Here is a 10,671-nt window from a genome sequence, read left to right as displayed (position 1 = left end):
CCAGTAAAGTCACATCAGCTAAAGATCTCATTGAGAAAGTCATTTTCCAGCAGCTCAGACTCTGAGGATTTCCAGCCAGTTGCTGCGGCAGATAGCGATCCAGTCGGGCTGTGTGGAAGTCCACTGGACGTTATTGACCCGTCCCTCAGCCGTGCAGGCCAGTATAGGGTCCTCCATGGCCCGAGGCAGGAGCTGCATGTCCCAGATTACAGCCTGGTGGTCATCAGACCAGAGACAGCCAGGAGTGGAGGAGGCTCTACTGTTTGATTCAAGCTCTCAACTATTTAAATGTATATTTAGCAAGATACTAAACCATCAACTAAAGAAATAAAGTGCAATATATTGTTGATTGCACTACTCTTTAAAACACATAAGTATTTAACTTTTCATTGGATGAAACATCTAATCATGGATCAGGACAGTTGTAGAAAAATTAACTCTCATTGTTAAATGATTTCACTCTTCAACAGGGGAAAGAGTAAATCTTTGATCATTTTTCAAATGATGATGCAAATTCTGCTGAGATTGATTACTTAAAATAACCCTGACCTGTTGGATGAACTATCTGAATCACCTTGATTCTTTGAGATGATTTTTTTCAGTGAAGAACTGCAGGGATACGTCAATCCAACATCATGTAAACATTCTGGTGGCCTCTCTCCCTCTAGTGTTCACTGCTTGTTACTGCATTGACATTTCCATTCCAGACAGTGGAAGTACAGCACCTGCAAAGGAAACAACAATGGGATAATAATTCTAAAGGAGATTTATAAATAAAGCCTGATGTTTATCAGTTCATTTAGGCTACAAAATCCTTATCTGGTTGGTTCATGAGATCTGTGTTTTCTGCCTGAAGGCGGCACAACACAAACAGCTCAATACACAAATCATTACATCAACAAAGATGTCATTCATCAGGTAGATTTATGGTCCTTCATTTGCAGGCATTGACAGCACATTTGTGTTTTCCCTTCCTCTTACATCCCAAACAAGCATGTTCCATGGTGCAGAGATGGAATTTTCACAGCATATTCTTTGCAAATGTGGATGATATTTGCATGATTTTTAAATGCCAGCAGCGTTTCACTGTTTACTCAGTTCAGGGTTGGTGTTAGTGACAGATTAATGGTTGACCGGTAGTTTTTCTTCTGGCTTTCTGTTGTCACTCATGATGCTTGTGAGCCAGGAGGGTTTTATTATTTTAATATGTCTCATGACATTTCATTTTTAGGTTACATTGATTTGAATGGTTATGCATTCATGTAATAAATTCTCTATGTTAGAAACAACAAATGTGTAACAATATAAGTATAGTCTGGTAATTCATTGCATTTCTGATAGTGATGTCAAAATTAAAAATAAATACAAATACATATCAATTTGTTTATTGAGCCATTTTTACATTTCTACATTTATCTTTAAATTATGAACAATTCTATCCTCCATAAACATTTGCATATCATTTGTAAAAGTGCCACTAATGATAAATCATGAATTCCACCTAAAACAAAAGCAAATATCTGGCACTGTCTCAAAGAGTTGACACACAGGAGCTCTGCAGTAAAAGGTAGAGGATGAAACAACAGAATATTATATGTACTGTATTATTCTGCTCATACCATGAGTCTGAGGGGGGAAGAAGCCATCTTCTTTTGTGTGAATTTTGTGAACTCTTTGTGAGTTCATGCTTCATTGCTTCACACTGCTAACCTGCAGGTGTTTTGTATATTTTTCAAGGTGACACACTGCAGTCGAACCTCTGCATAAAACCTGTGATGCTGATAAGGTAAGTATCCATCTAGATATTTACAGTTGCTGCAAAAAAAATGGCAAAAAAAGAGCAGAAAACTGCATCAACTTTCACCATTTCTCTCAGCTCTGTTCTCCAGCTCTAGGTTCAGTTTCTAAGACCGGAGATGCTGAACTCCAGCTCCTCTGAAGAACATGGTGTCTACACCTGTGCAGGCACGTATGTCTGGGCCTTTTTCTCCACGCTGTGCTTTGTCGTTGGTTTCCCACCATCTCTCTTCATCCTCTGGGAGATGTTCAGGACACACAGTGGAGGAGCGGCGCTCACACCAAATGATTTCTTCATTCTGAACCTCTCCACCATGGACGCTGCCTTCTTGCTACTTGTCATACCCGGAATAATGAATTATTTCTTGTGGAGGGATTGGGTTTTTGAAGCAGTTTGGAATGGCTTCTATGCTCTGAGCATATGTGGGCGACCCTTCATGATGGCCTGCTCCTGTCTGGACTGTTACATGGCCGTGGTCCATCCCATCATCTACCACCAGAGGAGAAGCCTGACTCCCAGGGTCGTGATGGCCGCCGTCGTCTGGACTCTCACGCTCGCCTCTGGGTTCGCGTACGCTTTCATGAAGTCGCTCACCATGAGCTTTTTTCCTGCAGTGACCCTTCTGATTGCATTCATAATAATTGTAGTATGTGACGGCTTCATCCTGCAGTCGCTGCTGCAGTCCGACCCCAGCAGAAGAAACATTCACCCCCAGAAGCAGAGAGCCATCCTGACCCTCATCTCCAGCCTGAGCATGGCAGTGGTTTCCTACCTCATCCCCACAATCTGTTTTACCGTCGGAAAGGTTTTGATCAGCGATGCCCAATTCCTTTTGTGCACTGTGGCCACTCTGTTCATCATTACATCCACTCTGGGATCTGCTGTCATGCCTTGGTTCTTTCTGGGCAACATTGGGCGACTGGATTGTTTCAGATCCACAATATGCAAGTCATAATTCTGACCATTTTCATGAAAAATTAGCAATAGTTCCTTTGCAGATGAGTGTGTCCTTTAATTCTCTGTCTCCAATATCCTATGAATTTCTTTTAAGCTTGTCCTACATTTATGCTGTGAAGCACATATGACATATACATTACATTTATTTTTCATTGTATATTAAGATTTAAAAATAAATAAATAAGCAATGCAAAAAAAAAAAGTGGGAAATGTCATTATTTATGCCTCAAAAGCCTTAAAAAAAAAAAAAAAAACTCAAACTGATAATCTCTTGAGCAACCCAAGGCCATGATCTATCAGCTGGTTCCCATAAAAACAACTTGTTTAGATCATGGTGCTTATCTTGAGTTTTTATTTGGAAATTAATAAGAAAATTGTTATATCAATTTCAACTTAGTTCTCTAATTCAATAGCGACTGCAAATTAAAAAAAAAAAAAAAAGGTTCTGCACAGGTTTCCTGCTGAGGTACTTCGGCTCATTTTGTGAACCAAACGTGAAAATGTTCGTATTTCTTGTCATGATGATTGATTCACTCTTCAAACTCACATAAAGTTAAGCAATTTATTTGGAGGGAAAAGCTCAATATTGCAGTTGTTGTCAGAAAAATTAATTAAAAAGAAGCAACAATAAAACAATGAATCACCAGCGTGAGGAGCTGAAGTAGATTTTTCACAATAAATAATCATCCTGAATGCACACCGCTGACCTGCTGTCCTCATTTAGCACTGGTTCGGACATCTGTCCTGCAGGTTTTGTAAATAACCCTGCGCTCTGTGGTTTTCCTCTTTTCCATAAAATATACGAGCTGCAAAAGCTGACAGCACCGAGTCATTACTTTGACTGATGCGGAGACACAAAGGTGTCCTGCTGTACAGGTGTTTTATCCCACCGACGCGCTGCAGCAGGACTTCTGCACACATCGGCCTGAAACAGGTAGAGTTTCCATGTTGAACTGAGAGAAACATAAACCAATCAGAACAGCCAACTGATCTAGTTGAGTTTCATTTTACAAAAGAATGTAAAATTGTTTTTCAAAAAAGAATCTTCTTTTTGTGTTTTACTGTTAATTTTTCCCAGTATTGCTTCAGATGGGTCACCCAGACAGGAGCCAGGCCAACGCCTCAACGCATCTGTGGGGAATCTTTGGCTTTGATAACTGTGGTGGGAATGCAGGAGGGACCTACGTCTGGGCCTGTTTCTCGATGCTGTGCTGGGCCGTTGGTTTCCCTGCGTCTGTCCTCATCCTCTACCGGATGTTCAAGACGTACAGGGCAGCAGCCGCCGTCACGCCCAGCGACTTTCTCATGATCAACCTCTCCGTCATGGACGCCGTCTTCTTGCTCGTCATCCCCCCTGCGATTATGAATCACTTCCTCTGGAAAATTACAAAGTTTGAAACATTTGTGAATGCTGTTTACGCTCTGAACACCTGTGGGCGACCGCTCCTGATGGCCTGCACCTGTCTGGACTGCTACGTGGCGGTGGTCCACCCCATCGTCTACCACCAGAGGAGAGGTCTGCTCCCCAGGGTCCTGATGGCCGCCGTCGTCTGGACGCTCACGCTCGTCACCGGACTCGTTTACAGTCTTTCCTACCAGTTCTTCTTCAACGAGTACTCCTCTGTGTTTTTCATCGTCGCCATCGTGGTGATTGCCATCTGCGACGGTTTCATCATCAGGTCGCTGCTGCAGAGCGATCTGGGCGGAAGGAAGGTCCACGTCCAGAAGCAGAGAGCCATCCACGTCCTCGTCTACAGCCTGGTCATGGCCGTCATTTCCTACCTTCCTCCGATACTCCTCTTCAATATTGGGAGGCATGTGACTAGCAATTTTACAGACTTTGTGTGTATCATTGGTTATCCCGTCGTCAACACCGCCACGGTGGGATCTGCCGTCATGCCAATGCTGTTTTTATACAACACTGGAAAACTGAATTGTTTCAGGTTCACATGCTGCAAGTGGTGAAAAGAGTCAGATCTATAAAACGGCAGGTTTAGATGAAATGCCACTGTTTTCTGTTATGTGTATGCTATTGTATGTCTGTTTATCACCAAAATGTTCTCTTTTTCTGTATTGTTTTACTCTTTTTTGAATGCAAACATCTGAACATAATAAATACATATATTATTAACTCTGCATTTTGACTTCTTCAACATTTATGAGCAAAAAAAGAGTTTTGTGAAGACGTGTGGAGTTCAGTCTGTCTAAACCTGCTTGTCACGTAAACAGGTGCTTTGAACATGTGGTTTTGGGTGAACTTCTTGTGGGTTTTCTGTTTTCCATGAACAATACGATTTGCAAAACTGTTTCGGAAGCCAGTGTCCATGGATTCAGTGAAACATTCAAACGCAGCACCTTCTGTATAGGCAACGTTTCTGAGGAAGCATCCTGTTAAGCGGTAAAGTGTCTCCATCCTTCTCAGGTTTGTCTCCAGCCTCTCTGCTGAGATGTCTCTTCCGTCCAACATCTCCACTGAACTCGCTCCAGAGGAGGAAAACACGTTTGCATGTGAAGGTTACGAACCAGGAAAGTACGCCTGGGCCGTTTTTTCCGCGCTGTGCTTCGCAGTCGGGTTTCCTGCGTCCGTGGCCATCCTGTGGGACATGGCGAGGAGAAGCTCCCTCACGCCCAACGACTTCTTCATCCTGAACCTCTCCGTCATGGACGCCGTCTTCCTGACCTTCATACCTGCAGGAATACTGAACGAATACCTCTGGAGGGACTGGTACTTTGGGTGTTTTTGGAACGGTATTTATGCCCTGAGCACCTGTGGGCGACCCCTCCTGATGGCCTGCACCTGCCTGGACTGCTACGTGGCGGTGGTCCATCCGGTCGTCTACCATCAGAGGAGAAGCCTGGCGCCCCGGGCTGCCGTCGCAGCCGTCGTTTGGACTCTGACCGTCGCGCTTGCCATCACTTATGGTTTATACTACCAGCTGTTCTTCAGTCCGATGCCCAGCATGGGTTATACTCTCTCAATTTTCATCATTGTGATCTGTGACGGTCTTATTCTCCGGGCGTTGCTGAAGTCGGACCCCGGCAGAAGGAACATTCACCCCCAGAAGCAGAGAGCCGTTCAGATCCTCACCTCCAGCCTGGTCATGGCCGTCCTGTCTTACGTCCCGCCGGTATTTCTTTTGATAATCTTCAGGTGTTTGATCGACAGTTTTCAAGTCTTCAAGTGTTCTGTGGTTTTTCCAGTGACCATCACTTCCACGCTGGGATCTGCCGTCATGCCCTTGCTTTCCTTATACAATGTCGGAAAATTGGACTGCTTCAGGATCTCGCGTTCTGATTTGTAATTTAGGGCTGCTTCTGTTTCAAAAGATGTATTCAAATCCCAGCCATAACATCATGATCAATAACTATCTGTCTATCACAGCATCTGTAAGTGGATGGAATATATTAAACAGGTTGTCAAGAATTGATGTAACTGAAAATGCTGCAGAAGATCATTCTTTTTTATTGAAAATCATCATAGTATACAACACATTGCAGGCTTTTTTTTTTTTTTTGCACAAGAGGCTGCAAAAAGTGTGACTTTTACAAGAGAAACATTTACAATAAAGTTGCAGAACTCACTTTGACTTTAATATGATCCATTTTCACCTCATTACGTAATAAAGTTGCATTTTGTAAAAATCGATCACATTAAACCTTGTTATATATTGAGACAATTATTACAAAATGCCAGATTCACTTTTTTAGGGGAAGAAAATGTAATAATTTGGCGCATTAATAAAAAATAATAATGCACCAAATGATTACATTTTCTTCCAAAAAAGGTGGAACACCTGCATTTTGCAATAAATGTGACAAGCTACTAAAATGCAGCAAAGTTGATTACGAAATGAGTTCAAGGCTGTTATTACAAAATGAGGGGACAGTTTATTACATTATTATTACACATCACACTGTACATAATTACATAATGAGGATAAAAGAAAATTCTTGTTTTAATGGAGTCATATGATGGAAACCCTTGTCAGAGTCCTCATTCATCTCGCTGGTTGTCATGTTTTCCTGATGTATAGCGGCCGTGTTACGCAGCGAAGGCGGGCAGATCGTCTGTCATGGCGGCCATTCTCACACAGGCGTGCAGCTTTAAGCAAACATCAGGTGGAAAATAACATCATTTACATGTTCTGGGTGTGGAAATGGGAAAAAGATTTGTCTCTATGTAGGATTGACATCCACTCAGTGCAATTCATAAGCTATGTAACTTTTAATTTATGCAAACAAATGTATATTTTCTATGTATTTTTTTCTGTGCACACAGTGAATAAAGTGAAGATTCTACTGTCTCAATGCAAAAACTACTGAAATGAAAAGTTCTTCTAGTTTTGACTTTTTTTGTTGTTTTTCTATTTTGTAGACTTATTCAGATTCAGTTTATCTATTTCCAATTCAAGCTATTTTTTTACATCTGTTTTGGAAACAGGAAGAGCATCCGTCATCTAAACTAACCGAGTCTACAGAGCAAGCAGCATACAGATTTTCTGGAAATCGCCACAAAGCAAGCAGCTGACTGAACTCGTACTGATGCTGTGAGTCGAAAAACATGCCTCGGTTGCCTTTTTACCTCCCGGACGGTTTGAGGCAGGCATTTCTAGCGGTGCGCCGAGCAGCACGGGATCCTCAGGCGGCCCAGATTCCCCAGGTAGAGCAGAGGCATGATGGCGCTGCCTGCCGTGGGACTGATCAGGATCGGGATCCCTAAATGACATTCAAACACTTTGAAGTCGCTGATCAGATAAAACCCAAGGATGTAGACCAGCACCGGGGGGAAGTACGAGGTGAGGGTCATGACCATGCTGTTGGCGATAACCTGGAGAGCCTTCTTCTTCTTGGGGTGGAGCTCTCCGCCGCCGCGGTACGACTTCCTCAGGCTCCACAGGATGGAGGCGTCGCACGCCAGGATGACGGGCAGCGCCACGGCGTACACGAACATGGCCCAGGGGCTGTGGTTCAGCTCCTCGAAGACGGCCGACACGCTCCCCTGGGCCAGGGTGACGGCCCACGCGGCGGCGGCCATGGCGAGCCGGGGGGTCAAGTTGATTACGAAATGAGTTCAAGGCTGTTATTACAAAATGAGGGGACAGTTTATTACATTATTATACATCACACCGTACATAATTACATAATGAGGATAAAAGAAAATTCTTGTTTTAATGGAGTCATATGATGGAAACCCTTGTCAGAGTCCTCATTCATCTCGCTGGTTGTCATGTTTTCCTGATGTATAGCGGCCGTGTTACGCAGCGAAGGCGGGCAGATCGTCTGTCATGGCGGCCATTCTCACACAGGCGTGCAGCTTTAAGCAAACATCAGGTGGAAAATAACATCATTTACATGTTCTGGGTGTGGAAATGGGAAAAAGATTTGTCTCTATGTAGGATTGACATCCACTCAGTGCAATTCATAAGCTATGTAACTTTTAATTTATGCAAACAAATGTATATTTTCTATGTATTTTTTTCTGTGCACACAGTGAATAAAGTGAAGATTCTACTGTCTCAATGCAAAAACTACTGAAATGAAAAGTTCTTCTAGTTTTGACTTTTTTTGTTGTTTTTCTATTTTGTAGACTTATTCAGATTCAGTTTATCTATTTCCAATTCAAGCTATTTTTTTACATCTGTTTTGGAAACAGGAAGAGCATCCGTCATCTAAACTAACCGAGTCTACAGAGCAAGCAGCGTACAGATTTTCTGGAAATCGCCACAAAGCAAGCAGCTGACTGAACTCGTACTGATGCTGTGAGTCGAAAAACATGCCTCGGTTGCCTTTTTACCTCCCGGACGGTTTGAGGCAGGTATTTCTAGCGGTGCGCCGAGCAGCACGGGATCCTCAGGCGGCCCAGATTCCCCAGGTAGAGCAGAGGCATGATGGCGCTGCCTGCCGTGGGACTGATCAGGATCGGGATCCCTAAATGACATTCAAACACTTTGAAGTCGCTGATCAGATAAAACCCAAGGATGTAGACCAGCACCGGGGGGAAGTACGAGGTGAGGGTCATGACCATGCTGTTGGCGATAACCTGGAGAGCCTTCTTCTTCTTGGGGTGGAGCTCTCCGCCGCCGCGGTACGACTTCCTCAGGCTCCACAGGATGGAGGCGTCGCACGCCAGGATGACGGGCAGCGCCACAGCGTACACGAACATGGCCCAGGGGCTGTGGTTCAGCTCCTCGAAGATGGCCGACACGCTCCCCTGGGCCAGGGTGACGGCCCACGCGGCGGCGGCCATGGCGAGCCGGGGGGTCAGGCTCCTGTTGGCGCGGTAGGCCACCGGGTGGACCACCGCCAGGTAGCAGTCCAGACAGATGCAGGCCGTCAGGAGAGGCCTCCCGGACAGGTTCAGGGCGTACACGAAGTTACTGAACATCTGGAAGGGCTCGACTTCCCACAGGAAGAAGTTACAGAGTCCAAACGGGACGAAAAACAGGAAGACCAGGTCCATGGCGGTGAGGTTGAGCATGAAGACGTCGTTGGGCGTGATGCCGTTTCCCGCCGCGTGTCTCTGGAACAGCGTCCAGAGAACCAGGACGCAGGCAGGGAATCCCACCAGAGAGCAGAGCGCGCTGAGGCAAGCCCAGACCAGGATGCCGGTCCTCATGTCCCCGCAGTGTCCATGATGCTCCTCCGGAGTTCCAGTCAGGTTCCAGGTCAGAGTCTCAGAAGACACATGACGAAACATGATTCACGACGCTTCTTCTACTTGAAATGAAGCGGAATCGCATTAGATGGACAAAGAACCCTCTCCGTTCTCGATACAGCCAGTTTGTCTCCCTTTTAAAGACAACCATTTGAATATGCAAGGCACTCTGAGGATTATTTTTCAGCACAGATGTTTTACGAAATTGATGAATTGACTATTTGGTTTATCAGAAAGAAGCTTCGATATGAAATATCATCCTCTCGGACAGCATTGAAATGAAGCTGTCAGGTAAAATTCATTATTCCTCTCTTATATATTACCTGGATAAGCAAATTTAGAACTTACAGCTCATCTTACTAATATTTTAATATAATCCAGATAATTAGGTTGTCTTTATTCCGTGCAGGCAGACACAGAGATGGACACTGGGTGGCAGTAGCCGGTTCTTTCTCACAGAAACCTGAAGCCAATCCAGTCTGATTTGTCACATTTCTTCCATTATTTGTTTTAAACCAATCTGCGTTCAACTATCTTGAATAATTACTTTACAAGTCTGTGTGAAGATAATATATGAAGCATTTTACAACTATAAATTAAAGCCGATATGCTTTTAATGACACACAAAGTATGCAAAACAATCCCATATGAAACATGTATTTACTGCCCACCCCCCCTCAAAGCAGAGCAACACGTCACAGCATGTCAATCAGATCAGTTACAAAATCGATTGTTTTCATTTATATATATTTATATGTACACGGCACATTTACAAGACGGGACTTACTGACCAAAAAAAAAAAGTGAAGGATGCATGAAACAAACTCCCAATCAGCAGGTTATTATTCACACGTCAAAATAAAAAAAAAAACAAAAAACAATGAAAAGAAAAGAAAAAAAAAAGAGAACAAAATTCACATAAAGTACAAAATGTTCTTCAAAATGTAAATTAAACTATAGAAAGGTGTTAGTTCACTGTTCCTTCTTCACTCTCTGTTCAAATTTTGAGGAAACAAACAGTTGCCTGCTTCAGCAGAGGTTTATACTGCTTTCAATCATTAACCAGAGATTCCGGCGTTGAGCTGTTTTCGGGCCGAGAGGTGATTGAGAAAAGCTTCAGGATCTGGAGATCAGACACGCGACCGACCGGGGCAAAGCCAGCGCTGGTCCTCAGACCAGGCCGGATTTCACATAAACTGAACGGTTTTCTGTCCAAATTTCGAAAGAGAGCAAGAGAAGAGGTTTTTAAAAGGACGGCAGA

This window comes from Salarias fasciatus, chromosome 8 (assembly GCF_902148845.1).
Source record: "Salarias fasciatus chromosome 8, fSalaFa1.1, whole genome shotgun sequence".
Classification (NCBI taxonomy): domain Eukaryota; kingdom Metazoa; phylum Chordata; class Actinopteri; order Blenniiformes; family Blenniidae; genus Salarias; species Salarias fasciatus.
Note: the sequence above shows the minus strand (reverse complement) of the source record.